This window comes from Arachis stenosperma, chromosome 5, assembly GCF_014773155.1.
Source record: "Arachis stenosperma cultivar V10309 chromosome 5, arast.V10309.gnm1.PFL2, whole genome shotgun sequence".
Lineage (NCBI taxonomy): Eukaryota > Viridiplantae > Streptophyta > Magnoliopsida > Fabales > Fabaceae > Arachis > Arachis stenosperma.
Genome location: NC_080381.1, coordinates 78,794,221 through 78,817,818, shown reverse-complemented (window position 1 = coordinate 78,817,818; position 23,598 = coordinate 78,794,221). Strand labels below are relative to the sequence as shown.

The window sequence follows — 23,598 nt, the reverse complement described above, 5'->3', positions numbered from 1 at the left end:
ATAGCCGTGTTGTGACAGAGCATTTGGACCATTTTCACTGAGAGGACGGGAGGGAGCCATTGACGCCGGTGAAACCCAAACATACAACTTGCCATGGAAAAGAGTATGAATGATTGGATGAAGGCAGTAGGAAAGCAGATATTCAACAGGAACAAAGCATCTCTATGCACTTATCTGAAAGTCTCACCAATGAATTACATAAGTATCTCTATCTTTATTTTATGCTTTATTTATCTTTATATTCGAAAACCATTATAACCAATAGAATCCGCTTGACTGAGATTTACAAGATGACCATAGCCTGCTTCATACCAACAATCTTCATGGAATCGACCCTTACTCACGTAAGGTTTATTACTTGGACGACCCAGTGCACTTGCTGGTTAGTTGTGCGAAGTTGTGAAAAATAGTGATATCACAATTGTGCGTACCAAGTTATTGGCACCATTGAGATCACAATTTCGTGCACTAGCATCTCACTTTATCCTTTGAAATTTAGAATGATTGGCATCTATAGGAACTCAGAATTTTAGATAGTGTTATTGATTCTCCTAGTTCAGTATGTTGATTCTTGAACACAGTTACTTTATGAGTCTTGGCCGTGGCCCTAAGCACTTTGTTTTCCAATATTACCACCGGATATATAAATGCCACAGATACAGAACTAGGTGAACCTTTTTAGATTGTGACTCAGCTTTGCTAAAGTCCCCAATTAGAGGTGTCCAGAGTTCTTAAGCACACTCTTTTTGCTTTGGATCACGACTTTAACCACTCAGTCTCAAGCTTTTCACTTGGACCTTCATGCCACAAGCACATGGTTAGGGACAGCTTGATTTAGCCGCTTAGGCCTGGATTTTATTTCCTTGGGCCCTCCTATCCATTAATGCTCAAAGCCTTGGATCCTCTTTACCATTGCCTTTTGGTTTAACGGGCTATTGGCTTTTTCTGCTTGCTTTTTCTTTTTCTTTCTTTTTTTTCACTGCTTTTTCTTGCTTCAAGAATGAATTTCATAAGTTTTCTGCTTATCAATAACATTTCTCTTTGTTCATCATTCTTTCAAGAGCCAACAATTTTAACATTCATAAACTTCACTATAAAAAATATGCACTGTTCAAGCATTCATTCAGAAAACAAAAAGTATTGGCACCACATCAAAATAATTAAACTAATTTCAAGATAAAATTTGAACTCCAAGTACTTCTTGTTCTTTTGTAATTGGGCACATTTTTCATTTAAGAGAGGTGAAGGATTCATGGAATTATTCATAGCTTTTAAGACATAGACACTAGACACTAATGATCATATAGTGAAGACACAAACATAGACAAACATAAAGCATCAAATTCAAAAAATAGAAAAATAAGAAAAAGGAAATTAAAGAATGGGTCCACCTTAGTGATGGCGGCTAGTTCTTTCTCTTGAAGATCCAATGGAACACCTAAGCTCCTCTATGTCTCTTCCTTGCCTTTGTTGCTCCTCCCTTATAGCTCTTTGATCTTCTCTAATCTCATGGAGAATGATGGAGTGTTCTTAGTGCTCCACCCTTAGTGCTTTTGGTGCTCCTATCCTTAGTTGCTCCCAATAGTTATGTGGAGGAAAATGTATCTCTTGAGGCATCTCATGAATTTCTTGATGAGGAATTTTCTCATGCTCTTGTTGAGGTCCATGAGTGGGCTCTCTTGTTTGCTCCATCCTCTTTTTGGTGATGGGCTTGTCCTCTTCAATGAGTATGTCTTTCTCTATGACAATTCCAGCTGAATTGCATAGGTGACAAATGAGATAAGGAAAGGCTAACCTTGCCAAGGTGAAGGACTTGTCAGCCACCTTGTAGAGTTCTAGAGGTATGATCTCATGAACTTCCACTTCCTCCCCAAGCATGATACTATAGATCATGATGGCCCGATCCACAGTCACTTTAGATCGATTGCTAGTAGGAATGATGGAGCGTTGGATGAACTCCAACCATCCTCTAGCCACAGGCTTAAGGTCCGGTCTTCTCAATTGAACCGGATTACCTCTTGAGTCTCTTTTCCATTGAGTTCCTTCCAAACATATGTCCATGAGAACTTGGTCCAACCTTTGATCAAAGTTGACCCTTCTAGTGTAGGGGCGTGCGTTTTCTTGCATCATTGGCAAGTGGAACGTCAACCTTACATTTTCTGGACTGAAATCTAAGTATTTCCCCCGAACCATTGTAAGTTAATTCTTTGGATTTAGGTTCATAGTTTGATCATGGTTCCTAGTGATCCATGCATTGGCATAGAACTCTTGAACCATTAAGATCCTGACTTGTTGAATGGGGTTGGTGAGAACTTCCCAACCTCTTCTTTGGATTTTATGTCAGATCTCCGGATACTCATTCTTCTTGAGAATGAAAGGGACCTCAGGGATCACCTTCTTCTTGTCCACAACTTCATAGAAGTGGTCTTGATGGACCTTTAAGATGAATCTCTCTATCTCCCATGACTCGGAGGTGGAAGCTTTTGCCTTCCCTTTCCTCTTTCTAGAGGTTTCTCTGGCCTTAGGTGCCATAAGTGGTTATGAAAAAATAAAAAGCAATGCTTTTACCACACCAAACTTAAAAGGTTTGCTCGTCCTCGAGCAAAAGAAGAAAGAAAGAAGGGGAAGAAGAAGAAAATGGAGGAGATGGAGGGAGAGATAGGTTCGACCAAGGGGGTAGGAGAGGGTTTGTGATGTGTGAAAATGAAGGAGTGAAGAGGGGTATTTATAGGGAAAGAGAGGGAGAGTGGCTGAATGGAAGTGGGTGGGTTTGGGTGGGAAAAGTGTTTGAATTTGAAAGGTTAGGTAGGTGGAGTTTTTGGGGGAAGAGATATAGAGGTGATTGGTGAAGAGAATATAGGGAAGAGGATAGGATTTGATAGGTGAGTGGTGTTTTGGGTAGAGTGTTTATAGAGATGTGTGAGGATAGGTGGGGATCCTGTGGGATCCACAGATCCTGAGAGGTCAAGTATTTCTCATCCCTGCTCCAATTAGGCGTGTAAACGTCCTTAGTGTGAAATCCTGGTGTTTAACGCCAGACTGCTACTTGTTTCTGGCATTAAATGCCAGCTTTTATCCCTTTTCTGGCGTTAAACGCCAAGCTGCAACCTGTTTCTGGCGTTTAACGCCAGTTTGTTGCTTCTTTCTGGCGTTTAACGCCAGTCTGGTGCTTCTTTCTGGCGTTTAACGCCCATAATGGTGCCAGACTGGGCGTTAAACGCCCATGCTACTACCCTTACTAGCATTTAAATGCCAGTAAGTTTCTTCTCCAAGGTGTGCTATTTTTAATGCTATTTTTTATTTTTCTTTAATTTTTGTAGTTGTTTTTGTGACTCCACACAATCATCAACCTAAAAAAGAAAATAACACAGAAAAATAAAATTGGGTTGCCTCCCAATAAGGGCTTCTTTAATGTCAATAGCTTGACAGTGAGCTCTCATGGAGCTTCACAGATGTTTAAAGAATTATTGGGGCCTCCCAACAATAAACTTTGAGTTTGAATGTGGGGGTTCAACACCAAACTTAGAGTTTGGTTGTGGCCTCCCAACACCAAACATAGAGTTTGACTGTAGGGGCTTTGTTTGACTCTGCATTGAGAAAAGCTTTTCTTGCTTCCTCTCCATGGTTACAAAGGGAGATCGTTGAGTTTTAAACACAAGGTAGTTCTCATTCAATTGAAGGATTAACTCTCCTCTGTCCACATCAATCACAGCTTTTGTTGTGGCTAGGCAGTGTCTTCCAAGGATGATGGATTCATCCTCATCCTTCCCATTATCTAAGATTATGAAATCAGCAGGGATGTAAAGGCCTTTGACCTTTACTAGCACGTCCTCTACCTGTCCATAAGCCTTTTTCATGGATTTGTCTGCCATCTCTAATGAGAATTTGGTAGCATGTACCTTAAAGATTCCCAGTTTCTCCATTACTGAGAGTGGCATTAAGTTTATGCCTGACCCCAGGTCACACAGAGCCTTCTCAAAGGTCATGGTGCCTATAGTACAGGGAATTAAGAATTTACCAGGATCTTGTTTCTTTTGAGGTAATGTCTGCCTAACCAAGTCATTCAGTTTATTGGTGAGCAAGGGAGGTTCATCCACCCAAGTATTATTACCAAATAACTAGGCATTCAGCTTTATGATTGCTCCAAGGTACTTGGAAACTTACTCTTCAATAATATCTTCATTATCTTCAGAGGAGGAATAGTCATCAGAGCTCATGAATGGCAGAAGTAGGTTCAATGGAATCTCTATAGTCTTTAGATGAGCTTCAGATTCCTTAGGTTCCTCAAATGGGAACTCCTTTTTATCCAGAGGACGTCCCATGAGGTCTTTCTCACTGGGATTCACGTCGTCCTCCTCATCTATAGGTTCAGCCACACCAAGTAAGGTTATGGCCTTGCACTCTCTTTTTGGATTCTCTTCTATATTGCTTGGGAGAGTACTAGGAGGAGATTCAATGACTCTTTTATTCACCTGGCCCACTTGTGCCTCTAAATTTCTAATAGAGGACCTTGTTTCATTAATGAAACTTAGAGTGGCCTTAGATAAATCGGAGACTATGTTTGCTAAGCTAGAGGGGCTCTGCTCAGAATTCTCTGTCTGTTGTTGGGAGGATGATGGAAAAGGCTTGCTATTGCTAAACCTGTTTCTTCCACCATTATTAAAGCCTTGTTGAGGCTTTTTTTAATCCTTCCATGAGAAATTTGAATGATTTCTCCATGAGGGATTATAGGTGTTTCCATAGGCTTCACCCATGTAATTCACCTCTGCCATTGCAGGGTTCTCAAGATCATAAGCTTCTTCTTTAGAAGATGCTTCTTTAGTAGTGTTGGATGCATTTTGCAATCCATTCAGACTCTGAGAAATCATATTGACTTGCTGAGTCAACATTTTGTTCTGAACCAACATGGCATTCAGAGCATCCATTTCAAGAACTCCTTTTCTTTGAGGCATCCCATTATTCACAGGATTCCTTTCAGAGGTGTACATGAACTGGTTATTTGCAACCATCTCAATGAGTTCCAGAGCTTCTACAGGCATTTTCTTCAGGTGAATAGATCCACCGGCAGAATGGTCCAATGACATCTTAGACAATTCAGATAGACCATCATAGAATATATCCAGGATGGTCCATTCTAAAAGCATGTCAGAAGGAGACTTTTTGGTCAGTTTCTTATATCTTTCCCAAGCTTCATAGAGGGATTCACCTTCTTTCTGCCTGAAGGTTTGAACATCCACTCTAAGCTTGCTCAGCTTTTGAGGAGGAAAGAACTTGGCTAAGAAAGCCGTGACCAGCTTATCCCAAGAGTTCAAGCTATCTCTAGGCTGAGAGTCCAACCATGTTCTAGCTCTGTCTCTTACAGCAAAAGGAAAAAGCGTAAGCTTATAGACCTCGGGATCAAATCCATTGGTCTAACAGTATCACAGATCTACAAAAATTTAGTTAAGAACTGAAAAGGATCTTCTAATGGAAGTTCATGAAACTTGCAATTCTGTTGCATCAGAGAAACTAATTGAGGCTTTAGCTCAAAATTGTTTGCACCAATGGTAGGGATTGAGATGCTTCATCCATGGAAGTTGGAATTTAGTGCAGTAAAGTCACCAAGCATCTTCCTTGCATTGTTGTTGGGTTCGGCCATGTCTCCTTCTTTTTTGAGATTCTTTGTAAGGTTTTCTCTGGATTGTTGTGCTTTAGCTTCTCTTAGCTTCTTCTTCAGAGTCATTTCAGGTTTAGGATATGCTTCAACAAGAATGTCCTTTTCCTTGCTCCTGCTCATATCAAAAAGAAGAGAACAGAAATAATTGGGATCCTCTTTACCCAGATGTAGAGGTTCCTTTATGTGAGTAGAAGAGAAGAAGAATAAGAATGAAGAAGGAAAGAGAAAAATTCAAACTGAGAGAGAGAGAGGGTTCAAATTTTTGATGAGTGGAGGAGAAGTGTTAGTAAATAAATAAAATAAATAGAAGGAGAGAGGGGGAGTTTTCAAAAATAATTAGAAAGGAAAAGGAAAATATTTTTGTTTTTATTTTAAAATTTAGTTAGAATTCGAAAATTAAGAGAAGAAATAGAATAAAATTAAAATTTAAAATAATTAGTTAATTAAAAAGAATTTTGAAAAAGAAGTTAATGATTTTCGAAAATTAGAGAGAGAAAAGTAGTTAGGTGGTTTTGAAAAATATAAGAAATAGTAAAATAAACAAATAGTCAATTAGTTAATTGAAAAAGATTTGAAAATCAATTTTGAAAAGATAAGAAGTTAGAAAAGATTTTGAAATTGATTTTGAAAAAGATATGTTTTGAAAAAGATATGTTTGAAAAGATATGATTTAAAAGATATGATTGAAATTTATTTTAAAAAAAGATTTGATTTTTAAAATCAGAACTAATGTCTTGACTAACAAGAAATCAAAAGATATGATTCTAAAATTTAAAGTTTGAATCTTTCTTAACAAAAAAGTAACAAACTTGAAATTTTTGAATCAAAACATTAATTGCTAGTATTAATTTCGAAAATAAAAGATAAAATTAAGAAAAAGATTTTTGAAAATTAATTTTAAAGAATTTTTGAAAATAATAAAAGGAAAAAGAAAAGATTTGATTTTGAAAAAGATTTGAAAAGATAAATTTTAAAATTGAAATCTTGACTTGACTAACAAGAAACAACTTATTTTAAAAATTTTTGACTAAGTCAACCCAAAGATTTCGAAATTTATGAGTGAAATAAGGAAAAGATAATTTTTTGATTTTTTTAATTTAATGAGGAAAGAGAAAAACCAGAAAATGACTCAACACATAAAAAATTTGGATTAAAACAAACGATGCATGCAAGAACACTTTGAATGTCAAGATGAACACCAAGAACACTTTGAAGATCATGATGAATATCAAGAACTTATTTTTGAAAAATTTTCGAGAAAAGAAAAGCATGCAAGACACCAAACTAAGAATTTTTCATGTTTAGACACTATGAATGCAAAAATGCATATGAAAAACAACAAAAGACATAAAACAAGAAAATATGAAGATCAAACAAGAAGACTTATCAATAACAACTTGAAGATCATGAAGAATGCAATGCATGAATTTTCGAAAATAAAAATTTTTTTTAGAAAAATTAAAACATGCAATTGACACCAAACTTAAAAATTGACACTAGACTCAAACAAGAAACACAAAATATTTTTGAATTTATAATTTTATAAATTTTTTTTGAATTTTTCGAAAATTATTTTAGATAAATGAAAAAGAAGAAGAATTTTGAAAGATTTTGAAAACTTTTTGAAAATAAAATAAAGGTTGAAACAAGAAGAAAATTACCTAATCTGAGCAACAAGATGAACCGTCAATTGTCCAAACTCGAACAATCCCCGACAACGGCGCCAAAAACTTGGTGCACAAAATTGTGATCTCAATGGCGCCAAAAACTTGGTACGCACAATTGTAATCTTAACTCTTTTTCACAACTTCTCACAACTAACCAGCAAGTGCACTGGGTCGTCCAAGTAATAAACCTTACGTGAGTAAGGGTCTAATGAGCAGATAATTTATACGCTTTTTGGCATTGTTTTTAGGTAGTTTTTAATAGGTTCAAGCTACTTTTAGGGATGTTTTCATTAGTTTTTATGCTAAATTCACATTTCTGGACTTTACTATGAGTTTGTGTGTTTTTCTGTGATTTCAGGTATTTTCTGGCTGAAATTGAGGGACCTGAGCAAAACTCTGATAAGAAGGCTGACAAAGGACTGCTGATGCTGTTGGAATCTGACTTTCCTGCACTCGAAATGGATTTTCTGGAGCTACAGAACTCCAAATGGCACGCTCTCAACGGCGTTGGAAAGTAGACATCCAGATCTTTCCAGCAATATATAATAGTTTATACTTTATTTGGGAATTGACGACGTAAACTGGTGCTCAACGCCAGTTCCATGCTGCATTCTGGAGTCAAACGCCAAAAACACGTCACGAACCAGAGTTGAACGCCCAAAACACGTTACAACTTGGCGTTCAACTCCATGATAAGCCTCAGCTCGTCTAACATTCAAGCTCAGCCCAAACATACACCAAGTGGGCCCCGGAAGTGGATTTATGCATCAATTACTTACTTCTGTAAACCCTAGCAGCTAGTTTATTATAAATAGGACTTTTTACTAGTGTATTAGACATCTTTGAACGTTTAGTTCTTAGACCTTGGGGGCTGGCCTCTCGGCCATGCCTGAACCTTCATCACTTATGTATTTTCAACGGTGGAGTTTCTACACACCATAGATTAAGGGTGTGGAGCTCTGCTGTACCTCAAGTTTTAATGCAATTACTATTATTTTCTATTCAATTCGATTTATTCCTGTTCTAAGATACCATTCATACTTCAACCTGATGGATGTGATGATCCGTGACACTCATCATCATCCATCCATATGAACGCGTACCTGACAACCACTTTCGTTCTACAAGCGATAGCTAGAGTGCGTATCTCTTGGATTCCTTAATCAGAATCTTCGTGGTATAAGCTAGAATTGATGGCGGCATTCATGAGAACCAACAGATGATTAGCCGTGCCGTGACAGAGCATTTGGACCTTTTTTACTGAACGGATGGGATGTAGCCATTGACAACGGTGATGCCCTACATACAGTTTGCCATGGAAAGGAGTAAGAAGGATTGGATGGATGCAGTAGGAAAGCAGAGATTCAAAAGGAATACAGCATCTCCATACACTTATCTGAAATTCCTACCAATGAAATTACATAAGTATTTCTATCCTTTATTAATAAATTAATTATCTCTTTATATTTTCTAAAACCCAATAATCAATTATTATCCGCCTGACTGAGATTTACAAGATGACCATAGCTTGCTTCATACCAACAATCTCTGTGGGATCGACCCTTACTCACGTAAGGTATTACTTGGACGACCCAGTACACTTGCTGGTTAGTTGAGCGAAGTTGTGAGGTTATATTTAGACCATGGTATTGAGCACCAAGTTTTTTGGAGCCATTACTGGGGAATTAATTTCGAACAACAATTCAAGCATAAATCACAATTTTGTCCACCAAGTTTTTGGCGCTGTTGCCGGGGATTGTTCGAGTATGGACAACTGAAAGTTCATCTTGTTGCTCAGATTATGTAATTTTATTTTAATTTTAAGCTTTTTATTTTTATTATTAAAATTTTCGAAAAAATAATAATAAATATTTTATCCTGTTCTTTAGAATTTTTAAGATTGAATTCTAGAGTTTCATGATGATATGTTGAAATCCGGCTGGCTGTAAAGCAATGTCTAATCTTTTGGACCGAGGCTTCAACCCATCATCACAAGAGCAAGCTAGCTGTTACTAATCCATCTGCTGCTATATGCTTGATTTGTCACTTAAAGCTTGGCTGGCCATTGGCCATGTCTAGTGTTTTGGACCGGAGCTTTTACAAAAGCTTGGCTGGCTAGTAAGCCATGTCTAATTCCTGGACTGAAGCTTTAGACTGACATTTGATGAACAATGGAATTCTCATTAAAAATTTAGAATTTCTTATTTTATTTTTCCTATATGTTTTCGAAAAAATATAAAAAAATACCAAAAAAAATAGAAAATCATAAAAATAAAAAATATTTTGTATTTCTTGTTAGAGTCTTGTGTCAAGTTTTAAGTTTGGTGTCAATTGCATATTCATCCTGCATTTTTCAAAAATTGCATTCATGCATTGCATTCATCATGATCTTCAAGTTGTTCTTGATGAACTTTCTTATTTGATCTTCGTATTTTCTTGTTTTGTGTTGTATTGTGTTTTTCATGTGCATTTTTGCATTCATAGTGTCTAAACATGAAAGATTTCTATGTTTGGTGTCTTGCATGTTTTCTTTACATTGAAAATTTTTCAAAAATATGTTCTTGATGTTCATCAAGATCTTCAAAGTGTTCTTGGTGTTCATCTTGACATTCATAATGTTCTTGCATGCATCATGTGTTTTGATCCAAAATTTTCATGCATTGAATATTTTTAGTGTTTTTCTCTCTCCTCAAAAAAATTCAAAAATAAAAAAAATTAAATAAATATCTTATCTTTTTAAATCTTATCTTTTTAAAATCTTTTTCAAAAATCATATCTTTTCCATTTTTTTATCATATTCGAAAATTTCAAAAATCTTTTTCAAAATATTTTTCTTATCTTTACATCATATTTTCGAAAATATCATCAACAATTAATGTTTTGATTCAAAAATTTCAAGTTTGTTACTTTCTTGCTAAGAAAGATACAAACTTTAAGTTCTAGAATCATATCTTGTGATTTCTTGTGAGTCAAGTCATTAATTATGATTTTAAAATTCAAATCTTTTTCAAAACTAATTTCAATCATATCTTTTTAAAACCATATCTTTTAAAATCATATCTTTTCAAAAATATCTTTTCAATATTATATTTTCAAAATCATATCTTTTTAAAATCATATCTTTTTAATCATATCTTTTCATATCATATCTTTTTCAAACTTTAATTTCAAAAATCTTTTCTAACTTCTTATCTTTTCAAAATTAATTTTCAAATCTTTTTCAACTAACTAATTGATTTATTTGTTTGTTTTATCTTTTATCCTTTTCAAAACCACCTAACTAATTTTCTCTCTCTAATTTTCGAAAATTACCTTCCTCTTTTTCAAAATTCTTCTAATTAACTAATTATTTCAAATTTTAATTTTAATTTTATTTCATTTTAATTTTCAAAAATTACTATCCCTTTTTCAAAATTTATTTTTCGAATTTCTATCCCTCTCACCTCCTTCTATTTATTTTATTTATTTACTAACACTTCTCTTCATCCTAAAATTCGAACCCCCTCTCTCTGAGTTCGAATTTTCCTCTTCTCCTTCTTATTCTTCTTCTTTTCTACTCACATAAAGGAACCTCTATATCTAGACAAAGAGGATCCCTATTATTATTTTCTGTTCCCTTCTTTTTCATATGAGCAGGAGCAAGGATAAGAACATTCTTATTGAAGCAGATCCTGAACCTGAAAGGACTCTGAAGAGGAAGTCAAGAGAAACTAAAAATCAACAATTCAGAGAAACCTCAAAAAAAAGAAAAAAAAAAAAGAGAAAAGGGAAGACAAAAAGCTCCCACCTCCAAGTCATGGGAGATGGAGAGATTCATCTCAAGGGTCCATAGCTCAGTAGAAGAGCATTTGACAGCACATCAATAGAACATGAGGAATTCCCTCATCAAGAAATCCCTGAGATACCTCAGGGGATACATTTTCCTCCACATAATTATTAGGAGCACCAAAATCACTAGGGAGGAGCAACAAAGACCAGGAAAAGACATAGAAGGGCTCAAGGACATCAATGGTCCTTCAAGATGGCGCCACCCTCACTAAGGTGGACTCATTCCTTGTTCTTAAATTTTTTTTTCTGCTTTTTGTTTTTTTTATGTTATATGTTTATTTATGTTTTGTGTCTCTACTTTATGATCATTAGTATTTAGTAACTATGTCTTAAGGCTATGAATAATTCCATTAATCCTTCACCCCTCTTAAATGAAAAATATTTTTAATACAAAAGAACAAGAAGTACATGAGTTTCAAATTTATCCTTGAATTTAGTTTAATTATATTGATGTGGTGACAATACTTTTTGTTTTCTGAATGAATGCTTGAACAGTGCATATTTTTTATCTTGTTGTTTATGAATGTTAAAATTGTTGGCTCTTGAAAGAATGATGAAAAAGAGAAATGTTATTGGTGATCTGAAAAATCATAAAATTGATTCTTGAAGCAAGAAAATGCAATGAAAAAAGCAAAAGCTCGAAAAAAAATATTTGGCGAAAAAAATTTAGAAAGAAAAAGAAAAAGCAAGCAGAAAAAGCCAATAGCCCTTAAAATCAAAAGGCAAGGGTAAAAAGGATCCAAGGCTTTGAGCATCAATGGATAGGAGGGCCCAAGGAAATAAAATCCAGGCCTAAGCGGCTAAATCAAGCTGTCCCTAATCATGTGCTTGTGTTATGAAGGTCCAAGTGAAAAGCTTGAGACTGAGTAGTTAAAGTCGTGATCCAAAGCAAAAAGAGTGTGCTTAAGAGCTCTGAACACCTCTAACTGGGGACTTTAGCAAAGCTGAGTCACAATCTGAAAAGGTTCACCCAGTTATGTGTCTGTGGCATTTATGTATCCGGTGGTAATACTGGAAAACAAAGTGCTTAAGGCCACGACCAAGACTCATAAAAGTAGTTGTGTTCAAGAATCAACATACTTAACTAGAAAAATCAATAACACTATCTGAACTCTGAGTTCCTCGAGATGCCAATCATTCTAAACTTCAAGGGATGAAGTGAGATGCCAAAACTATTCAGAAGCAAAAAGCTACAAGTCCCGCTCATCTAATTAGAACTAATATTCATTGATAATTTGGAATTAATAGTATATTTTGTCCTTTTTATCCTATTTGATTTTCAGTTGCTTGGGGACAAGCAACAATTTAAGTTTGTTGTTGTGATGAGCGGATAATTTATACGCTTTTTGGCTTTGTTTTTAGGTAGTTTTTAATAGGTTCAAGCTACTTTTAGGGATGTTTTCATTAGTTTTTATGCTAAATTCACATTTCTGGACTTTACTATGAGTTTGTGTGTTTTTCTGTGATTTCAGGTATTTTCTGGCTGAAATTGAGGGACCTAAGCAAAACTCTGATAAAAGGCTGACAAAGGACTGCTGATGTTGTTGGAATCTGACCTCCCTACACTCAAAATGGATTTTCTGGGGCTACAAAACTCCAAATGGCGCGCTCTCAACGGCTTTGGAAAGTAGACATCCAGAGCTTTCCAACAATATATAATAGTTTATACTTTATTCGAGATTAGATGACGCAAACTGGCGCTCAACCCCAGTTCTACGCTGCATTCTGGAGTCAAACGCCAGAAACACGTCACGAACCAGAGTTGAACGCCAAAAACACGTTACAACTTGGCCTTCAACTCCAATAGAAGCCTTAGCTCGTGTGAAGTTCAAGCTCAGCCCAAGCACACACCAAGTGGGCCCTGGAAGTGGATTTCTGCATCAATTACTTACTTCTGTAAACTCTAGTTGCTAGTCTAGTATAAATAGGACTTTTTACTATTATATTTTCATCCTGGATCCTGGATTGTATTTTTGATCCTGTGATCACGTTTTGGGGGCTGGCCTCTGGCCATGCCTGAACCTTCATCACTTATGTATTTTCAACGGTAGAGTTTCTACACACCATAGATTAAGGGTGTGGAGCTCTGCTGTACCTCAAGTTTTAATGGAATTACTATTATTTTCTATTCAATTCGATTTATTCCTGTTCTAAGATACCATTCGTACTTCAACCTGATGGATGTGATGATCCGTGACACTCTTCATCATCCATCCGTATTAACGCGTGCCTCACAACTACTTCCGTTCTACAAGCGAAAGCTAGAGTGCGTATCTCTTGGATTCCTTAATCAGAATCTTCGTGGTATAAGCTATAATTGATGGCGGCATTCATGAGAATCCGGAAAGTCTAAACCTTGTATGTTGTATTCCGAGTAGGATTCTGGGATTGAATGACTATGACGAGCTTCAAACTCGCGATTGCTGGGCGTGATGACAAACGCAAAAGAATCAAGGGATTCTATTCCAACATGATCGAGAACCAACAGATGATTAGCCGTGCCGTGACAGAGCATTTGGACCTTTTTCACTGAGAGGATGGGATGTAGCCATTGACAACGGTGATGCCCTACATACAGCTTGCCATGGAAATGAGTAAGAAGGATTGGATGGATGCAGTAGGAAAGCTGAGATTCAAAAGGAATACAGCATCTCCATAAACTCATTTGAAATTCCTACCAATGAAATTACATAAGTATTTCTATCCTTTATTAATAAATTAATTATCTCTTTATATTTTCGAAAACCCAATAATCAATTATTATCCGCCTGACTGAGATTTACAAGATGACCATAGCTTGCTTCATACCAACAATCTCTGTGGGATCGACCCTTACTCACGTAAGGTATTACTTGGACGACCCAGTACACTTGCTGGTTAGTTGAGCGAAGTTGTGAGGTTATATTTAGACCATGGTATTGAGCACCAAGTTTTTTGGAGCCATTACTGGGGAATTAATTTTGAACAACAATTCAAGCATAAATCACAATTTCGTCCACCATTAACTAAGTTAACGTGGCCACTAACGTGGTAGTGAATACCATCTCCAACATTAGTGACAAAGGTGAGTGTCACTAACGTTGGATCATCAATCTTAGCTCCACGTTAACTTTCATGTTAGTGGTCTTAACGTGACCACTAACGTGGGCAATGCTAGCTTGATCCAATGTTAGTGACAAAGGTGAGTGTCACTAACGTTGGTATTGTTCCTTTCTTCCACGTTAGAGTTCATGTTAACTAAGTTAACGTAACTCTTAACGTGGCTCATTGCCAGTTTTTGGAGCGTTAGTGGTGTTCACGGTTACCACAACGCTGGAGCTCTCTTTATCTCCACGTTAACTACCACGTTAGCCTAGTTAACGTGGCAATTAACGTGGGCTTATGATGGCTTCGCAGGCATTATTGGTGATCACTTTTCTCATTAACGTTACAAGCTCATTCCCATTCCACGTTAGTGGTCATGTTAACTAGGTTAACGTGGCTACTAACGTGGTTCTTCCTTGCTTCATTGGTCCTGAAATCAAGCAAATAAAGTGCATCAAAGCTCTAGCCAAAGTCATGAGATTATGCATCATCAATTTGTCATTCAATTCTTGCAAAATCCTCATGAAATCATGTAAAATTCATAATAGTTGCTTGAATCAAGGTGTAAGTGAATTTTCATCCAAAACATGCCTTATTCACTAAGAAAATGCATACAACTACCCTAAAACAGTAAAGAAAAGGTCAGTGAAACTGGCCTAGATGCCCTAGCATCACAACACCAAACTTAAAGCTTGCTTGTCCCTAAGCAAGTACTAAAACATAGGAAGAATGAATGAAAGAACAAGATGAATATAAAAGTAAAATTCCTGGTTTATGGGGTTTCATGCATAGCAACTTAGGTTCATTCCTTTACTAGGTTTCAGGCCTTTATCATGCCTTTGAACACTTGCTTGATTGCATCCTTTTAGACTTCCTAGTTGTTGATCCTTCCTTCTTTTCCAAGGTTTATTGCATTCTTTTTTAGGCTAAGTGCTCTGTAAGAGGGCGACTCTTTATGATAAGCTTTCAACCAACACTCCCGAACCAGTTGGTTCAAGATGCTAGGTGTTAAGACACCCCTAAGGACTTACTCCCTCAAGTCTCTTTCCCCCATACATACATACCACAGGCACATGGTTTGTTATTTTTTCTTTCTTGAAACCTTGGTGTCCAGCACATCTTTGGGTTGCTAAGTGCTCTGTAGCAAAGGTTGCTCTTGATAGTGGATTTTCAGCTGATAATCCCGGATTAGTTAATCCAAATTACCAAGTGATAAGGCACCCCTGAGAGCTTATTCATCCAAGCATATCCCTTGCACATGAACACCACAGACACATGCCTCAGTCTTCAAACCTTTGGTGCCTAGCATTGTTTCTTATTGTTTTTTTCTTCCTTTCCAACTTTTATTGCTCTTTCTCTTTTCTTATTGGGATCTTATTATTCAGTTAGTCTCATAGGATGTGTTTCAAGCATAGGATTCAGGATAGATAGTTGCCTTTTTTCCTTGTTGGTGAACCAACTTAGCTAATTAATCACCCTACCACAAACATTAAGAACTCACTTCACAAAATAACTCCACTCTTGTTCTTTTCATAACATTCTCTTTTTGATTAACTTAAAGGACAGGCATACAAGTAAGGAAGGTAGAAATGTAGAAAGGACATTAGACTAGCACACTTGGATGTGAATAAAGAGGAACAAGTAGAATATGAAGGTTTCATTCAATCATTTTTCAATTAAAGTTCTGCATTTCGAGACAGTTCGATACAACCTCATAATGTCTTCCTTGGTATTCTAATCCTAGCATTTGCATCCTTGTCTGTTTCCTTGGATGATGAGGTATGATCATTCCCCGAGATTGATTGAATTCCTATAACACTATTGGAAGTTTCTTGTTCCCCAAGCACTTGGAAAAGAGTTATCATGCATGTATGCTTGTGAGTTTCTGAACTTAATTCGGTGTGTGAACACCAAACTTAGTTCTTTGCTTAATTCAGCAAATTGAATACATGCAGAAACCTTGTGTGCTTTTTATTAAGAAACAACTATTAGCTAAAAAGATAAACTATGCATTAGTGGTTAGACCTCTGTCAAGTGAGTTCTCTGGTTGCTAGAGCAATGCTTTATCACTGAAGGGTTGCAATGCACTCTTCAGCTGGAGTTTTTGGTGGAACACCAAACTTAGAGTCGTATATTCACCCTTGAATTGTTTTGGTGTGTGACACCAAACTTAGCTCCTCACACTACAGAGAATTCAACTTGAAGTTTCTATTGAGAAACTTATGACAAGAGAATTACCTCAGGTTGGGTTGCCTCCCAACAAAGCGCTTTTTTTAGCGTCGCTAGCTTGACGATTCCTTCCTTAGTTGAGGTTATACTTCTGTTTGGGGGTTTCCCCCATGCTACCCAAGTAGTGTTTGAGTCTTTGTCCATTCACAGTGAATTTCCTCTTTGAGCCTTCTTCCATGATTTCTATATGTCCATAAGGTGAGACTTTTGTGACTAGAAAGGGCCCCGACCATCTTAATTTGAGTTTCCCAGGAAAGAGTTTCGGTCTGGAGTTGTAGAGAAGCACATATTGCCCTTCTTCGAAACTTCTTGGTGCCAGGTTGAGATCATGTCTCCTTTTTGCTTTTTACTTATAGATCTTGGTATTTTCATAGGCTTGAGACCTAAACTCTTACAGTTCTTGAAGCTGCAAAACCCTCTTTTCACTAGCAGCAGTGCTGTCTAGGTTCAGTATCTTAAGAGCCCAAGAGGCTTTGTGCTCCAGCTCTAATGGCAAGTGACAGGCCTTCCTGTATACCAGTTGATATGGGGACATCCCAATTGGTGTTTTGAAGGCTGTCCTGTATGCCCAAAGAGCATCATCTAGCTTCTTCGCCCAGTCCTTTCTTGATATCCCCACAGTCTTTTCTAATATCCTTTTCAACTTTCGGTTAGATATCTCTGTTTACCCACTTGTTTGGGGATGATAAGGTGTGGCAACCTTATGCTTCACCCCATATCTTAGGAGTAGGGTCTCCAATGGTCTATTGCAGAAATGGCTCCCTCCATCACTGATGAGGGCTCGTGGGACTCCAAATCTGGTGAAGATATTCTTTCGAAGAAAGTTTATGACTACTTTGTTGTCATTAGTTGGGGTTGCCATGGCCTCCACCCACTTAGATACATAGTCTACTGCCACCAAGATATACTCGTTCGAATATGAGGGTGGGAATGGTCCCATGAAGTCGATCCCCCATACATCGAACAGTTCAAGCTCTAGAATGTATTGTTGTGGCATCTCATTTCTCTTGGGCAGATTGCCTGCCCTTTGGCATTTATTGTAGATCCTCACCAATTCCTTAGCATCCTTGAAGATAGTGGGCCAGAAGAACCCACATTGCAGTACTTTTGCGGCAGTTCTTTCTCCTCCAAAATGACCTCCATAGCTAGTGATGCCAAGGCATCTTAGGCTAGTTTCACTAGCATTTTTCTGTTAGTTTTAGTTGTTTTATGCATTTTCTTGAGCTTAAAGTAACCAAGAATGGTTAAATGAACAACAAAGCAAGGAACCATCCAAAACATTATGATTTTGATGCAAATTCCATGAGTTTTTAGTGATATTACTTGAATGCTATGAATGGATGAATTCTCATGAAATTTTGCAAGACTTTGATGCAATTGTTTGGATGATTTCAGGGAAGAAGAGGCTAGGCAAGGAAGCAACAAAATCAATAAGGGAAGCTTGAATATCAAATGGGACGTTTAAGCTCCAGTTTAAGGTTAAACTGGAGCTTAAATGCCAGAATCATGAGAAAGGAGGAAATGCTGTAACTGGCGTTTAACCTCCAGTTTAACCTTAAACTGGAAGTTAAACGCCAGAATGAGAAAGGCACTAAGAGGCATTCCCACGTTTAACCTCCAGTTTAACCTTAAACTGGAGGTTAAATGCTAGAATGATGATTTGAACCAAGGGAGCATTCCACGTTTAACCTCCAGTTTAACCTTAAACTGGAGGTTAAACGTGTTCGACACTTTTTCCCCACCAAGAAGCATTTCCACGTTTAACCTCCAGTTTAACCTTAAACTGGAGGTTAAACGCCAGAAGCAAGAGAGGCACCAGGAGAGTTCCACGTTTAAGCTCCAGTTTAACCTCAAACTAGAGGTTAAATGTGTTCGATTGTTTTTCTCCTCCAGGGTGTTTTCTTCATTCCACGTTTAACCTCCAGTTTAACCTCAAACTGGAGGTTAAACGTGCTCGACCCAAATTGCCTCCAGGGTTGCTTTCTTCATTTCCAAGTTTAACCTCCAGTTTAACCTTAAACTAGAGGTTAAACGTGTTCGACCACAAATTGCCTCCAGGGTTGCTTTCTTCATTTCCAAGTTTAACCTCCAGTTTAACCTTAAACTGGAGGTTAAACGTGTTCGATATATTCACTCTCCTGGGTTGCTTTCTTCCAATTCCACGTTTAAGTTTCAGTTTAACCTTAAACTGAAACTTAAACTTCAACTTAAACGCAACCTTTTTAAAGGGTCTCTGGGCAAAAAAATATTGAAGTTTAAGTTAGCAATTGAGCACAATTATTAACTTAAACGTATTATGGTGTGAAACCCAAGTGAATATGATGGTTTATGGGATTGGGCCTGAAGAATTGATGAGTCTGGAACTTCAAATTGTTGAGTCTTGTGTCATTACTTGTTTATCACTAAGTTTGCTCAATGAATGTTACAGAATTGGATCACAGCCTCATCAGGATTATGGACCATAAGCCTAAAGTAAAAGGAAATCAAGGAAAGGCCTCAAAGCCCAAGAAACACAACAGAAGCTCAATTTAGAAAGTGTATAAATAGGATAGAATTAAAGTTAGTTAGGATCTTTTGACATTTTGACACTTTTTTACACTAGAGAACTTTGGATATTGTGTAATTGAATTCTGAGCTATGAAGCACTAAACCCCTTTCATTGGGTTAGGGAGCTCTATTGTAATTCAATGAATCAATAATAGTTTCATCTTCTTCTTCAATCTTTTCTCATGAATTTTGTTAGAAAGCTTCTCGATCTAATTCCATTGGGTAGTTGTCTTGGGAAAGAAACTGCCCATAATTGGAATCCTTCGGAACCTTGGGAAAGGAATGATGGATTCATGCTAGAGAAGCTTTCTCACAGTGAATTGGATTGGGGTTTGGATGGATATTGTGACATGTAATCCTACCAAATTGTGGTCCATGAAATTGTGTGGTATAATCAGTGATCGAGCATCATCTCTTCTTATGAACATTTAAACCAAGGGATTGGGAATTTGTTGTTTTTAGAGAGAATTGGTGAGCCAAGGAATTGGGATCCAATCATATAAGATTGCCAAGCAAGATTCAATGAATGCATTGGTTGAGGAAGAGATGAAAATGTTTTGATTCGGAGATTTCAATATCTCCTGACCCCAATGAACCCCACTCTCTGATCTATCCTCTTCTATTCATATACTGCAAATTTCAATTCATGCAATCACCCCAATTCCCTTTTACTTTCAGCAATTTACTTTCTCGCACCTTAATTCTCGCAATTTAAGTTTATGCAATTTCAATTCCTTGCAATTTACTTTTCCTGCTACATTTACTTTATGCAATTCACATCCAAAAGTTGATTCCGCTCAACTAATCAAACTTCTAATTCGAATTGCTCACTCAACCAATCCTTGTGGGATTCGACCTCACTCTATTGTGAGTTTTTACTTGACGATAACCGGTGCACTTGCCGGAAGGAATTTTGCCGCTCGTGCAATTTCCTAAAATCGTAGCATAGCAAGTTTATGCGCATCAAGTTTATGGCGCCGTTGCCGGGGATTGGTTTTCGATTGACAATTCTCAAATTGGAAGTTAACTAGATTGAGCATTTTTCTTGTTTTGTTAATTTAGTTCAAATTACTTGTTGAATTTTTAATTTCTGCACTCTGTTACTTGTTTTTTCTTTCTTATGCCTTTCATTTCAAGCAACTAACTCACTAACCCACTAACTATTTGAATTAATTCCTCAACTGCTCTAACCATACTCTTCCATTAACCAAGAGTATTCCACTTGTTTGTTGCTTGTGGTGTGTTCTTGTATGACAGGTAGGAGAGGAGAGGCATCAACTCCTCCATATACCGAACCAGAGAGGACCCTTCATAGACTTAGAAGGGAAGCAAGAGGGAAGAGAGTATTGAGAGAAGAAGAATCTGAAGGAGAATCTGAGGACAACTTTGAGGAAGCTCTAGATCTCAACATGGATAGAGAATTTCACAACCATGAGAGGGCTGATGGAAACAATGCCATTCCTGAGAGGAGGGTTCTTGGTTCATACATAAACCCAACCTCTGGGAATTGTGGTAGCAGCATTCAGAAACCACCCATTCAGGCCAACAATTTTGAACTCAAACCACAGCTAATATCACTGGTGGAGAACCATTGTTCATTTGGTGGGAGTGCTAATGAAGATACAAACCAACATCTCACCAAATTCCTGAGAATTTGCGACACTGTGAAGTCCAATGGAGTCCAGGACGATGCCTATAAACTGCTCTTATTCCCATTTTCACTTAGGGACAAGGCAGCTAAGTGGCTGGAATCATTCCCAAGGGACAGCCTAACAACCTGGGATGAGGTGGAGAGCAAGTTTCTGGCACATTTCTACCCCCCACAAAAGGTCAATAGGCTTCGATCTGAGGTTCAAACTTTTAGACAACAAGATGGTGAGACGCTCTACGAGGCATGGGAGAGATTCAAAGAATTGACAAGGAAATGTCCACCAAACATGTTCCCTGACTGGGTGCAATTGCATATTTTCTATGATGGACTTTCTTATGAATCAAGGAAGGCTGTAGACCATTCATCAGGAGGTTCATTGAACAGGAAAAAGACTGTGGAAGAAGCCATTGAAGTGATTGAGACAGTGGCTGAGAATGAATACTACTATGCTTCAGAGAGACACAACACTAAGGGAGTCATAGAGCTGAACCATGTTGATACAATTCTAGCCCAAAATAAGGTGTTTGCCAAGCAACTAGCAGAGCTCACCAGGAAATTAGACACAAAGCAAGTGGCTGCGATACACACACAAGATCAAGAGGAAGTAAGCATTGAAGGAGGTGATTGGGAAGAGGCCAACTATGTGGGAAACCAACAAAGGCAATCATATGATCCACATTCCAACACTTACAACTCAGGATGGAAAAACCACCCAAACTTTGGGTGGGGAAACCAGCAAACCCAACCACAAAACCACAAACCTTACAACCACAACCAACATAACAATTTCACATACCAAAACTCCAACCAAAGATCATACCAAGCCTCACAAAACACTTACTCCCAACCACCATATCATGGCGAAAATAACCAACCTGCCCAATCTAATCCGAACCAACAATTTCAAGATCAATTAAACAGGATAGAAAGAATGCTTGCAACTATGAGTCAAGACATAACCGAATTGAAAGCCTTTAAGGAAGAAGTAAATTCCAACTTGCAAAACCAAGGAGCTGCCATCCAGAAGCTAGAAAATCAAATTGAGTACTTGTCTAAGCAAACTTCTGGACCAAGCATTTCTCATGCTGCCAAGGCTATTGCAAGGGAAGAATGTAAGGCCATAACCCTCAGAAGTGGAACGAAGCTGAAGGATATCTCAAAGGAAACCACAGAGGATGAAGAAAAAGAAAATGTGAGAGACAAAGAACAGGGACAATCTTCTACACTGTCTACAACAAAAGAAAAAGAAAAAGAAGTCCTGAAGCCTTACACACCCAAAGCACCATATCCTCAACGTTTGATGAAAAGAGAAAAGGATGGCCAATTCTCCAGATTTTTGGAGATTTTCAAGAAGCTTCAAATCAACATTCCGTTTGCTGAAGCAATAGAGCAAATGCCACTCTATGCAAAATTCTTAAAGGAATTAATGACCAAGAAGAGAAGCTGGAGAAATGAGGAAACTGTGTTGTTAACTGAAGAATGCAGTGCCATCATTCAACACAAATTGCCTCAGAAATTGAAGGATCCAGACAGTTTCCAAATCCCCTGCATCATAGGAGAAGTCATGGTGGAGAAAGCCTTGTGCGACTTAGGGGCAAGTATCAATTTGATGTCTCTAACAATGATGAGAAGAATGAAGATTGAGGAAGCTAAACCAACAAGAATGGCCCTCCAATTGGCAGATCAAACTTTTAAATTCCCTCATGGAATAGTTGAGGATTTGTTGGTGAAAGTGGGAGATTTTATATTCCCTGCCGATTTTGTGGTGTTAGATATGGAGGAAGAAGCCAAAGCTTCGATAATCCTGGGAAGACCCTTCTTGGCTACTGCTGGAGCCATCATAGATGTCCAAAAGGGTGAACTCACTCTTAGACTACATGATGAGAAATTGGTGTTTAACGTGTTCAAGGCAATGAGCTATCCATCAGAATCACTAAAGGAATGCATGAGGGTGGATGTAGTGGACATTGCAGTACAAGAAACCTTTGAGGAAATAACAAAGGAAGTGGCAGAGGAGGAGTTCACCAAGGATATGGAAGTTAGTGACATCAAGGCTGCTGAAACAACCATGCCAAGCATGCCAGAAAGAGTGAAAGAAGAGAAGGAAGCACTAAAACCTGAGCTCAAAGCATTGCCCCCTAATCTCAAGTATGCATACTTGGGTAGTGATGAGAGCCATCCTGTTATCATTAGTTCTACCCTGAGCCAAGAACAGGAAGAAGAATTGATCAAGGTGCTACAAACCCATCAAGATGCCATTGGATGGACCCTAGCTGATTTGAAGGGGATAAGTTCATCCATATGCATGCATAAAATCTTGTTAGAAGAGGATGCTAGACCCTCCATTCAAGCTCAGAGAAGATTGAATCCCGCCATGAAAGAAGTGGTACAAAAGGAGGTCATGAAGTTATGGCAGGCAGGGGTAATCTACCCCATTTCTGATAGTCCATGGGTTAGTCCCATCCATGTAGTTCCCAAGAAAGGTGGCATAACTGTGGTGCCAAATGAGAGGAACGAACTCATACCCACAAGAACTGTTACTGGGTGGAGGATGTGCATAGACTACAGGAAGCTCAATGAAGCCACCAGAAAAGATCATTTCCCACTTCCATTCATGGATCAGATGCTTGAAAGGCTTGCAGGACATGCTTACTATTGCTTCCTGGATGGATACTCAGGCTATAATCAGATAGTAGTTGATCCAAGAGATCAAGAGAAAACATCATTTGTTTGTCCATATGGAGTGTTTGCGTATAGACGCATGCCCTTTGGATTGTGCAATGCACCTGCAACTTTCCAAAGGTGCATGCTGTCCATCTTTTCGGACATGATCGAAAAGTTTATTGAAGTTTTCATGGATGATTTTCTGTGTTTGGAAATTCTTTTCCTAGCTGCCTACACCACCTTGCCTTGGTGCTTAAGAGATGCCAAGAGAC

At 37.7% G+C, this 23,598-nt stretch overlaps 1 non-coding gene across 1 annotated transcript; it reads right to left on the bottom strand.

The window, feature by feature from the left end:
- Nucleotides 1-20,846: 20,846 nt before the first annotated feature.
- LOC130983831 (small nucleolar RNA R71) lies at nt 20,847-20,950 on the bottom strand. The gene has a single exon (XR_009087804.1). It is a non-coding gene; the product is annotated as a small nucleolar RNA R71 (small nucleolar RNA).
- Nucleotides 20,951-23,598: the final 2,648 nt, after the last annotated feature.